The following is a 12,705-nucleotide window of genomic DNA, read 5'->3' as shown; positions in this document are numbered from 1 at the left end:
GGTCCACCTATGATTATGGACTCAGGTTAACGATGCCTTATTCATTTGGTAATGAATAAAGAATGCATTTATCTACTTTCCTTCTTGATTCCTTATTGGTACATGTTCTGCTACAACTTGTGCTTCTTTTCTTTTTCCTCACAAACAATTGAAATGGTCAAATGCTTATTTCTTCAACTTCTCTGCAACACAACCTTGCAATAATGTTTGAGTTGATTTTTTTCTAAATGATCTTGCAACATGCTGATTTTTTTCCTTTTAATTTAAAGGATTTCCTATTCCTGGATGAGCATTATTAGTAGAAAGTGGGCAGAATTAACTAACATAATGATAACCATTAATATTTTTATGACAACTATGGTGTCATATCTATGATCCTGTAGGAACCTATGATAAATTAATTATCTTTTGACTATGCTTTAATTTATCCTCTCAAAATCTGGAATTTTCATTAATACTTTTGAAGGTTATTTTGCAGATTAATATTTTTGATAAGTACAGAACTAAACAATAAACCTTGACTTTTGACCATCTATCTACACACACACACGCACACGTAACTGCGCCCACACATACCCATACACAAACCCATAACATTTACATATACAGTCATCCCCCAGTATCTGTGGGGAATCTGTTCCAGTCTCCCCACTCCTGTTGATTCCAAAATCCAGGGATGCTCAAGTCCCCCATATACAATTGGATATTATTTGCCCATAACCTACATAGATTTCTCCTATATAACTTATTAAGATCCAGATTATTTATAATAGCTAATTTAATGTGAATGGTACATACATACTTGTCATATCATATTGTTTAGGGAATGGGAAAAAATCTGAGCATATTCAGTACACACACAATTTTCCAAATAGTTTTGATCCATGGTCATTTGAATCTATAGATGTGGAATGTGGATATGGAAAGTTGACTGTGTGTGAGAGTATATGGACATAGGTATGTTTTATATATATTTACATATATATATATATATATAGGCACTTGTGTACATATGTGTAGATCTATATGTAGTACTTCCATATCAATAGCCATTTAATGCTGTAAGAATTTAACTAGCACTTACAACTGAATTTAACATTACAGGATGTGAATTAGACAGAAATCCCAATAAAAACACCGAAAACAAAAGCCACAGGCAAGGAAGGATGAGTTGAAGCATCACTCTGCATGGAAATGGGCAAGTGCATGTACTGAGATGGGATCTTTTGCTAAAACTTATTTGTCAAGGAAAATCAGTCAATTCACCAGGCATGTTTTCTTGAGTTATGTCAGTCCTCATGTTCATGATTTCCACATTGTGAATTTGCCTGTTGGCTAAAATTTATTCAGACCCTGCAAATCAGTCCTCCTGGGATGTTTGCAGTCGTGTGTAGACACAGGCACCTGCAGAAAGGCGAAGGTCTTGGTGGCCTGAGTCTGAACTGCAGCCTCTAGGTGTGTTGCCACAGGATGGCTTTTGGAATCGTCTCACTTGTCACATTACCCAAAACAGAAGATCGGGAGGAGGACTTTTACATTGCAGATAGCCAAGTTCTATTTGTTTTCTGTAATCTATAATTCCTTTATTTTTATAATTATTGAGTTTTTGTCTCATTTGAAAATCACAAGTCCATTTGAAAAATGGTATATTCTCTGTAATTTTTTCAACTTAATCTGTCAAATGCTAGAAAAAGAATGCTAAGCCTTCTATGAATGCTGTTTTCATCAATTTCTTAATGTATTTTCACTGAATAATTCTCATCTAATGGTACTCAATGTTTTGTAAATGCAATAGCAAATGCTCAGTGTTAAGCTATTTAACTTGCTGCAGCGTAGACCCTTCATATGTCACGTAATATACCGCACACACCAGCACATGCATGCACACACACAAACATTACATGGGCTAGGATATTTTAGAGGCCTGCACTTTAGGTGCCACTGTGCTGGATTCCTTTATTCATTAATTAATGTGAAAAAAAGAATGAAACGAGTATTTTTTAAGTTGGTTGATTACATAATCTGAATTAAACTTTAGTGTTTCAAGACTCTGGTCAAAATGGCTGATATCATTGCTTTCACAGCACACTTCAAGTTTTGTCATTTGTTTATCGATGATTGGTAGTGACCATGAATGTAAGGTCATCTGTTAGCACCAATGAGTGCCAGGTCTCTGCATGACTGGATCTGGAGGAACTTCAGAGCAAGATCACAGCCCCAAAGTGCGACACAAGCAGTGATTCTTTTCTGCTGCATTTAGAATAGCCACATTGCTACCCCTAGAATGCCCCCTTCTGGTATTTAATATATTTAGGATTTTGAGCTTTATCTTTATCTTTTTCTTAGATCCAATGCGTGTTTTTCTCACAATTTTCACAAAACCCAGAAGAGTAGATATTAACATCGTCCCTGTGTTACAGATAAGAAAGTGGTAACCAGAGGAAGTAACAGCCCCAGCATTGCTCGACTTGGTAAGGGAGAGATCGGCACCCAGTGCTGACTGCCTGCTTGATTTCTTGAGTAGTCGGGTCTCTGCAGTGAATCTAATGCAAGGAGAATTCTCTTTACAAGGGTAGCGGTTTTGACTTGCTTGAGCAATGGTCAGTGCCTTACTGTATTATGCAAGTTTCAACTGCAAATGAAGGATATTGCTAAAGAGAACACATGCATTTCCACTCATGACTTACAATGCTCCACTATAAGCACAATTATTGAGTAGTGTTCTAAGTAAAGGAAAATGTACAGATGCGTTTCACTTATTTTAAAGCTTTTGATCCTCATTTTGGAAACTGGTACCTCTGATATCAATCAGGATGCGATAGGATGGAAGTAGTCAAAAATGAACCATTCAAGACCCACTCATATCATATAATACATTATATGCAAAGAAAAATTACATGCTACAGTTTTAGGAGCTTGTTGTTAGCTGTCACCTATTTTGCAAAATCTTTAGTGACCTGGACTTGTACCTTTGTGAAAGAGAAGCCCCTACTCAGGGTTGCTGTTTGCACCTGGAGCTGCCCTCTGGCTCTGTCACTTTGAACTCACTGTTCTGTCACACACATACCTTGAAAATTCGTTTTATTATACACCTTATTTATATTTGTTTCTCACTTGTAATAATCTCTCATAAGATTACCATGTGACCTTTTGAAGATTCTGAAGATTAATACACTGGAGAGAAAGACAGGAACATCTTTTTGGAGCAATGATTCACATATTATCAAAGCATGTTCTCAAAGTCTAACCTATGAATTTTGAAATGATTAAATAATTGACTCAAGTAATATCAATGCCAAATTTTACTCCAACATAGTAGATTGAAGCAAGGTTTAAAAGACAACCAATATTGTCAAATGATAATTTTACCTAAACAAAGAATCCTACCCAAATTCAATCTCTAAACAATGATTTTGTGTTGCTTTAGAACACAAAATTGATAGACTTTTTATAAGCTGTTTTATATAAAATATCTAGCAGTGGCAAACAATATCAAGAAAGCATTTATAATCTTGCTCAAGGGCCTTTTCCAAATAGTTTTATTCACCAATGTCAGTGATTGTAGATTTTGCATTTTTTGGAGTCTCATTACAAAAATCAACAGCACAAAGCGATGGACAGGTGGGGAAACGCGGCAGGCACGAGGGGTCCAGGGATCCTCTACCTTCAGGCTCAGGCGCCAAGTGCTTGCTCACGTATGGCGCCACCCCGGGGATGCCCACAGCCTCCCAGGGCAGATGCTGCTACTCTGGTTTCCAGACTCGTTTTGCTGTTGATCAACATTGTGATGCTGTCACCTCTTTAGTTTCATAAATCTCCTCAGATGAATCTGTTTTGAAACGTTGTCCAACTCAAGAATGCAGATTCGCGTTTCTCAAATTATAATTTTCACCTGAAGACTGAATTTTCGTATTTTCGGTAAGCACGGTGAACTGTTCTCTCCAACGTGGGCTTTCTTAGTTCAGTTTTCGACGGTGCGTTGTGATGACACAGTGGTGCCCACGAAGCCATCTTCGCCATGCACGTTTGCTCCATCTCCTTCCCAGCACCGTCCCTCCCCCCCCCTCGCCCCTCCCACTGGCTGCGCTCTGTGATCCCCCCTCTCCTACCATGTCAATCAGCGCATCATAACTACGCCCGCGAGGGGGTCCGTTCCTAATCTATCCGGCATTGCACGTGGACCTGGCACAATGTGGCAGATTACTTTCCCAGGCGTTCCCATGCTCTCCTCCTCCCTCCCTTTCAATCCCCTGCTTAGTTGAGGTTTTTCTTTAATTTTAATTTGTATTTATTTATTTATTGTGCTGGGGATGGAACTCAGGGCCCTTTGCTTGCCAGGCAAGCACTCTACCAGCTGAGCTCTATCCCCAGCCCTTAGCTCAGTTTTGAGAAATGTCCACCAGAAGTCCCTCGGCTGCGGGAGGAGATTGCCACCTGCCACTTTTCAGTACCGTGGGAGTTCTCTTTCCCTCCTCCGAAGCCGCAGCCACTGTGCTGGACCCCACGCCACGCCAGTGCTCCGAGTTCTTGCTATTTTAGCAAACACAATGTTAAAGAGCCCCAACAGGGTCTAGATGGAATAAAATTAACATTTCTGTTGCTTTGAAACAGGGATTCTAAGTTAAGGTTTTTGTTTCTTTGTTTGTTTTTTTCTTATTCAGGCAGCATAAAAATGCAGTGACTGCTACCGTGGCTCGGAGCCCCCCTGGTTAGTGCTGGGGTTCCGCGTGCTGCTGCTTCTGCACCGACCGAGAGCTGGACCAGCGGGTCAGCCCCTGCCGGGGCGTGGCCGGCCGCGGAGCCCGCACGCTGCTGGGCGCTCTGCTGGGCGCTCTCCCCGCACCGCACCGTTCCTGCCACCCAGCTTGTCAGTTCTGCTTCCTGACACTGTCCCACCCGCGCCCTCCTCTCCAGACTCGGGACTCGCGGCAGTCCTCCTCCTTGTCTTCATGCCCACACCCTCCGCACCCTCCAGGATCTTGTCACTGTCCTAACTTCCTAAACAACGCCCGGCCATTCCCCTCAGACTCGGGCCAGTGGCCACGGCCCTAGAACTTAGGGTCCCTCTCCTCAGCAAGAACTCCAGGGCTTCCACTGATCCAGCTCCGGCCTGCACACCTAAGCTCATCCGTTTCCACTTCGACCCTGAGAGCAAGGTAACTTCCAACAGGAGACAAAGTCTCCCAGTGTTCCTGAACAAAAAAAAAGGCAGACCCCCTTCATGTTTCGCAGGCTTTCACTCAATGATCTGCTTGGGGCACCCTGTGCCTCCTCCTTCCCGTCAAACTCACAATCGCTCTGATGGGCAAGTGCTCCTGAGTGACACAGGTGACTTTAGTGACTGGCTCTCGCTTGGGTTTTTTCTCATGACCTTGGCATTTGATCTGAGCTCAGATGTCATCTCGGCTTATTATACAATGTTTGGGTTTTTACACTAGGCTCAGTAAGTCCAGCTAGGTATTTTTTCAAGACAGGATTTACTTATTTCTTCATTTATTTGGGTATTTGACCGCATGCTGTTCAAGGTGAAAAGCACTAGGCATTTGTAAACTGATTATTTCTTTCAAATCACTTGGCATTGGAAAAGACTGGTTCTCTGGGTGGTCTGCTCTGAGAGTGAGGGCATACTTAGATATTTGGGAGTTATAAATAGATAGAACACATCAGAGGGAGAAACTGTTCTTCTTGTAATTCAAAACGGTTAAATCTCTTGTTCTGCTGGTACCGCTAGTTAACTGGGGGGAAATTATATGGGCTGAAGGAAATGGTGATGTTTTCTGCAACTCAGCTCAAGCTTTCCAGAGTGCTTTTATTTGTACACTTAGTATCATTTAGCATAAATAAATTAAGATTCATCGTGCAGTTTAAAAATCATGCTATTGAAGCTCTGCATTTTCCCCTTGCCCTAACTACAGATTAAACTAAATGTTAGCACTTAATGTAGATCTTACGATTGTAAAATTATATTTACTATTTCCTACACACATAGATAGGTGAGATGGCATATTTATTGAAATTATTAGTTCTAGAGTGTCTCTAAGCAGTTTACTTCATGACAGTCAAGATTAAATTACCACCTATTTAAGTGCTCATTTTGTTTTTTAAACCTAATTATCTTTCGAAAAGTGAAAAGAAATGAACTTTTAGATTATTTTCAAGAGATTCAAATGAATTAGAACACAAATTGCACTCTTCTTTCTCATTAATCTTAGTAATAATTATTATTAATTCTGGTATTTTACTAATATTCTATGGTTGTTTTAATTAAGAAAGGATTTTTGTAGGATAAAATATCACATTTTAGGAGCAAGTTAAATAAAACTTTAATAGCATAGAGAATTTTGATTTTCTAGTATGAAAAGATGATGAGAATTTTACTGATTTTTTATTATAATTATTATCACACTTAGTACACGCAAGTCTCTCTATTCTTGATTGCTAAGCTTTCGTATGAATAATTTAAATATTTGTGTTATCTCCTACATTGTATGCTTCAATAGCTAGATGTTAAAATTTACATAAAAATTTTATTATTGCTTCCTTTCAACTAAATTTACATTGGTTTTCCAGCAGCAGCCTCCTCACATTTTCCCCTTGTTGCTTATAAAAATGAATATGTGCTATTGAAAAATCAATATAATGTATTCTCAAAGAGACCTGTGACAGAGCTCATGTGCTCTGATAGAGTCTTTCATGGGTCACCCTTTGACTATCTGAAAGTGTTCATTATCAATAATCACAAACTCGGTCTTCCCCATCTTTGACAGATATAAAGGCTGTGGCGTGTTAAGCCACCTTGTGAAATGCATCATCTAGTTACCTCAGAGTTGAAGTTAACCATAACTGGCCCTCTAGCCACAGGTTTTGCACCTCGGAATTCAACCAACCAGAGAGCAAAACTACGTGAACGATGTGATCAGTGGGTACTGATCATGTGAGGACTTCCGTGCTTGTCATCATTTCCTGAACCATACAGAGCCACCACCGTTTCCAAAGCAGTTCTGTCACATTAGGTATTGTAAGTAAGGCAGAGGTGACTGAGGTGCATGTGAGGATGTGTGCCGGGTACACAGTGCCACACTATTTTACAGCAGAGCATCTGTAGTTTGGTACCTTCAGTGGAACCTGTCCTCCACAGCTGCCGAGGGACACTGTGATGGTGGCTGTTGGCTTCCGACTCAGCTTCCAGCTCCACATTGCTGGTGGGACCTGATCTTGTTTGTGTTCCCACCCCTCCATCATGGCCTGGCGGTAACCTCTGAGCCCTGGTCTGGGTAGAGCTCCTCATTCCCAGGGTACCAGTCTCCTTGCTCATGATGAGCTTAGGCGAGAGATCGTGCCCCACATATGGCTAATGAATACGAGTGTTCTGGTGAAAGGAGGACCAGTGGCTTTTGATGAGTGTCTCTGATGGAGCTGGCTCTGGTGGAGCTGTCCTGTCTGGATGTCAGAACTCAGAAATGCTCCAGCTGGCCTGCAACTAGGCTAAGGAGCCCAGGCCGTCCCAAGGATGGTGGAGTGGGGCATGCACAGGCAGACAAGAGGTCCTCAATTTTAACTGATAACAAGAGTTATTGGATCAAATAACCCCAAGGTCAGGTTCCTCCCTGAACATACTAATGATAGTTCACTTTTTACTTGGAGTCAAAAAGATTCTAACTGATAAAGCAAACTTAGAGCTGACCTTCTCTAGTTCTACAGATAGACCTTCTCTAGTTCTACAGTAAAATGGGCTGTCCCAATATGGAGGCCTGTGACACAAAGTCAGGTCAGAAGGAGGACCATGTTCTCCACCTCGGACTAGTGCACTTTCTATTTATATAAGAGCCTTTGCCCTGAATGTTATGTGATTTATCAACATCAAATAATAGCTTAAGAAGAAGTTATTACAGGAAGGAAATCAACTACAAAAAAGACTCAGGCTGTAGGGATGGTGGAAGGAAGTCTAGGAAAACCTCAGTACATTATTACTCCTAAATTATTTTGAGATTGTCTATTATGAAACAGAAAGATAATATATATTCAGGATTGAGAAATGCATAAAATTAGTACATAGGACAATGTGCACTAAGATAGAGAATCTCTGCACTGCCCTGGCTAGGTATGAATTTAGCATGTGTAATATGCTTCACTGGCTGTGACCCTGTTCTTACTTCAAGAACCACAGGTTTACTACACAGATGTGAACAGAAAACTATTCAGCTACGAGGACTTTACTTAGCAATGCACAAAATTAAGTATCTTCATTATTATTGTGATTGAATGGTAGTCCTCAAAAAGATATGTCCAAGTCCCAAGTCCCAGAACCAATGAATGTGCCTTTATTTGGGAAAGGGATTTTCACAGTTAAGTCCTGAATCCCGAGAGGAGCTCACCCTGAGTTTAGTGTGGGTCCTGAGCCCAATGGCTAGTCTTCTTGGGGAACAGGGAGAGGTCTGAGATAAGACTGAATAGAGACGGAGCTGAGATGGTCCAGGCAGAAGCAGCTGTGGTGCTACCACTAACCAGTGGGTACCGGGCAGGCAGCACCTGTCCTCCCCTGAGGCTCTTGAGGGACTACCCTCCTGCCAACACCTTGATTTATGACTTCTGGCCTCTAAAACTGTGAGAGAATAAATTTAGGTGGTATTGAGGTGCCAAGTTTGTGGCAATTTGTTAGGCCAGCCCAGGAAACTAATAGAGTTACACCAGATTACTTGAAGATAAATAGCCCAATTGTGTTACAAAGTAACTATTAAAGCAAAATGAAAGACAACATGAAAATTTTGTATATAGCCCTTTTTCCCTCATAGCCTATTGAAAATCCAGGGGTTTATCTTTATTTCGTGTCACCTGAAGGCATTATATATACTTTTACTTTAATTTTGATTAATAGAAAGTTCACACGGCTCTCTAAGGTGGTTCCCCAGAGCCTGCGCAGATGATTGATGGACAGCCACACAGAAGATGACAGTCCTTCAGGCAACACCTCCCTATGATGAGCTCTGTCACAACTGAAGTCCCCAGGAAAAAGCAGCAGCAATAAGGTGACAGAGCACATGTCTCTCTTTGGAAAACAAATCTACTGATTGAGGGGGTCAGCAGCGAGGCTGACCTGGTGCCGAGCTGGGGAGCTCTCTCAATCAGGGAGCGAGGCACGGGGTGCAGGAAGCCCTCCTACAGGAGAGGTCATCCAGAGCTGGGGGGAGAAGGTCTCAGTGATGTTCCACAGCGGTAGCTCTGCTTTCTTCTTTGTCTTATTTATCACCCAAAATCGCTTTTCTTTATTGCTCTAGGCACTTTAATAGGAGCGAAAAAGTTACACTACAGAGGACTTGCCCTCTTCCTGCAATGCCAGGCAACATAGCTAGCGCTGGAGAAGAGTGTCAGTGGCACCAAGAGTCTCCAGCACACCCTTGTCCAAGAGGGCAGGTATGTTCTGGTAAAAACAACAACACAACCAAAGAAAAAAATGGAGAAAAGGAAGGAAGGAGGAAATCTCTCCATGCTCCATCATCACGGACTTGGTGATTTTCATGGGACTCTCAAGAAAATTCTTGATCAATATTTACACAAGTCATCACACTGGTTATAATTTTTGTAGCTCTGCTTCTTTTTGGCATTACTGGAATTGAAACATAGGAATAGGTACCTGTTGAGAAGTTCAATGTTGCCTGCATACTTTTTGATATCTGGAAAGAACTACCATGAATTAATTAGGATTGCTGACCTGCCATTAAATAGCAGACAGAAATGTTATAAGATCAAGAACTGATGGCATGAAGCAAAATTAACAACTCTCAGGATTCTGCAGCTGTTCAAAAGACCCAAGACTAGAGTTAAATGCAAACTTTGCTGACACACATGAACCTTTAAAAGTGTCACAAGCTGGATTCCAAATGGAAACAAGAATGGAAAAATACAAAGAAAATCCTTGCAGGTTAAGACATTGTGTCTACCTTTCAATGTTGCCTGGGCTCACATCTTGGCTGCATAGACAATAATAAAATTCGATTCTTAATCAAGACAACATAGATGCCAAGAGTAGTGCAGGGTGTCCCTAATCCCATTCCAAGTGGTTTTGGAAATCTATTGACTTTCATCTAGTAAATTACATAGCAAATGGAAAAACCAGAGGACAAATTATAATGTTATCTCAGTGACAAAAGTATCTGACAGTTCACAGGAAAATTAGGTAATAAAAATTTCCCTCTAATAAGAAAGAAATGGAGGTTTTTCAAAATATAATGAATAGGGTCAAGCTATTTTATATTATCTGTGCAGATCTATATACATATATCTACTATCAACACAACTGAAATACATTTTAGCATATTTGGAGTATTTATAAAAATTAAACTACAGAGGATTAGAAAGCTTAGTAAACTCAAAAGAATAAAATTATACAAATTTACATACTATGGCATTAACACAATATAATTAAAACTTATGTGTACAGTTAATGTCCCATACATATAAAAGTAAATAGCATATTTCTAAATATGAGTTATAACATATGCTTTAAAAAGTAAATTTCAAGTCAAGTGACAAAATATTTAGTTTTTTGGGGGGGCGGGTACTTGGAATTTAACTAAGGGGCACTTGACCACTGAGCCACATCACCAGTCCTATTTCATATTTTATTTAGAGACACTAAATAAAGCAACTCATTGAGTTGCTTAGGGCCCCCCTTTTGCTGAGGCTGGCTTTGAAGTCTGGATCCTCCTGCCTCAGCCTCCCAAGCTGCTGGGATTACAGGCGTGCACCACCACACCTAGCTTAATACTTAGATTTTAGTGAAAATAAAAACAAAACATGCTAAAATTTGAGAGACACAAATACAGTTTTGCATAAAGAAATATATAGTGTTATAAATATTTTTCACGAATAATAATACAAAAAGGTGAAAGCAAAGAACCATGGCATTCATTTGAAGAAATCAAACAAAACATCAGAGAGTATTTCCATAAAGATAAATCAAGAAAGTCAGAAATCAATGAAATGAAGAAACTAACATGAAATGCAACAAAACCGGAAGCTCCAGGTGGAAGAACGAATTAAGAGACCTCTGGCAAGCTACATGAACCAAAGTAGAAGTAAATCAGAAGGTGCCAGGAGGAAAAGGGACAAAATGTAAGTGTGAATAGAAGGATTGTGAATAACTGCATGCTAATATTTTAAAGTGCAGGCAAAAAAAAGATGTATCTAGGAAAACCTAAATCCTCAAAATCATCAGCAAAACAAAAAGAAAACTTGAAAACTCGAATAAAACAAAGTGCTCATTTACCTTTATGGGTGATTTCATAATAGAGTTTTATGAAATTTAAGGTGACAGTGAATGATAATAGACTTTGTCCCAGGAGTAAAAGTTTTGTTGACATCAGAAACTCTATAAATATCTTTCTCAAAAAGGATAGATTAAGTGACGAATATCACTTGATTTCCTTAGCAGACTGAAATAGTAGTATTGTTGATAAAGTTCAACACCTTCTCTGAGAAAACTATTTCTATATCCAGAATAGAAAATAATTTCCTTCAGTTAACAGGGTAGATACCAAAATTGATTCTAGTTCCTGCAGAAGCAACAGACACAGTCCATTTATTACTGGAGGCTTGCCGGATGCTATCAGAGCCTCCATATAACATGGGGGAAAAGACCAGGAAAGGAAAGAGATGCCATTATCGGTATTTTCAGATATTACGATCACTGACAGAAACAAACAGTCACTGGAAAAAACGGTTAGAAACAACAAAAACATCTCACAATATTGTCAGATACACAGTTTGAAAAGTAACTGCTCTACACCAGCAATTATGAGTTAGAAAATAAGATATAAGTGCAATCACAATAATAAGGAAAATTATGAGATAACTAGGGAGAATTTTAAACCTTAAAAGAAGCAGAATAAAAGGTTCTTTGATAAGTGGCCAAATATTTCCATAAAAGGAGGGCCAACTGAATGTTGAGGGAACTCTTGCCTTACTAAATGTCCCAAGCGTAGTATGGCACCATGGTGAGATAAGCCATAGGGTGTGTTCATGGAACAAGAACAAGCAGTTTACAAAATAGATGACGCAGAGGTGAACATCTCTGTGTCTGTGCATTGAATGCATGTCCCCACGATGACTGCAGGAGATACGACTTAGAAGACTTGGGAAAACTGGTTCTCTATATATTAAGAAAGAGAATTCTTAACTCAGCATACAAATCTAGACACTACATAGATGGAAAGCAAAAATATTAAAGGAAACCTATAATGCTCACTGAGTGAAATGTGGGAAATGTATTGCTGACGTACGAGGTGGGAAAGTACTTCTTAAAGGAGACGATCAGAGCTCAACCCAGGACGAATTTTGGTGCATGGAATTTGCAGGTTTCTATTTACTGCAGGACTCCATGCAAAGTTAACAGACAAGTGACAGAGGTAAGAAATACAAAGTGTAAGATCAAAGTCAGAATAATGCTTAACACGAACAAGTAAACCTTACAAAACAGCAAGAAAAAAATACACTAATTCTAGTAAGAAAATGGACAAACAGTATTATCATGTAATTCTTGCATAAATATAACCAAAAGCGAACCACTATAGGAAGAAAGTCCTAAACAATGAGAATAGAATCACTTTATGTCCGTACATTTGAGAAGATGACTAAGGAATGGAGTGTACTGAGAAAAATGTGGGGCCCTATTGAGTCAGTAGAGGTGTGGAGCAGAGCTGCCGCTCT

The 12,705-nt window shown here is 39.8% G+C and overlaps 1 protein-coding gene across 1 annotated transcript in view; it reads right to left on the bottom strand.

Moving 5' to 3' along the window:
* The window catches only part of DOK6 (docking protein 6), a 495,770-nt gene that overhangs the window by 315,640 nt on the left and 167,425 nt on the right, over positions 1-12,705 (bottom strand). The window lies entirely within an intron of this gene.

The sequence above is a fragment of the Sciurus vulgaris genome (assembly GCF_902686455.1).
Source record: "Sciurus vulgaris genome assembly, chromosome: 13".
Taxonomy (NCBI): domain Eukaryota; kingdom Metazoa; phylum Chordata; class Mammalia; order Rodentia; family Sciuridae; genus Sciurus; species Sciurus vulgaris.
This window is presented reverse-complemented; position numbering and strand designations above follow the sequence as displayed.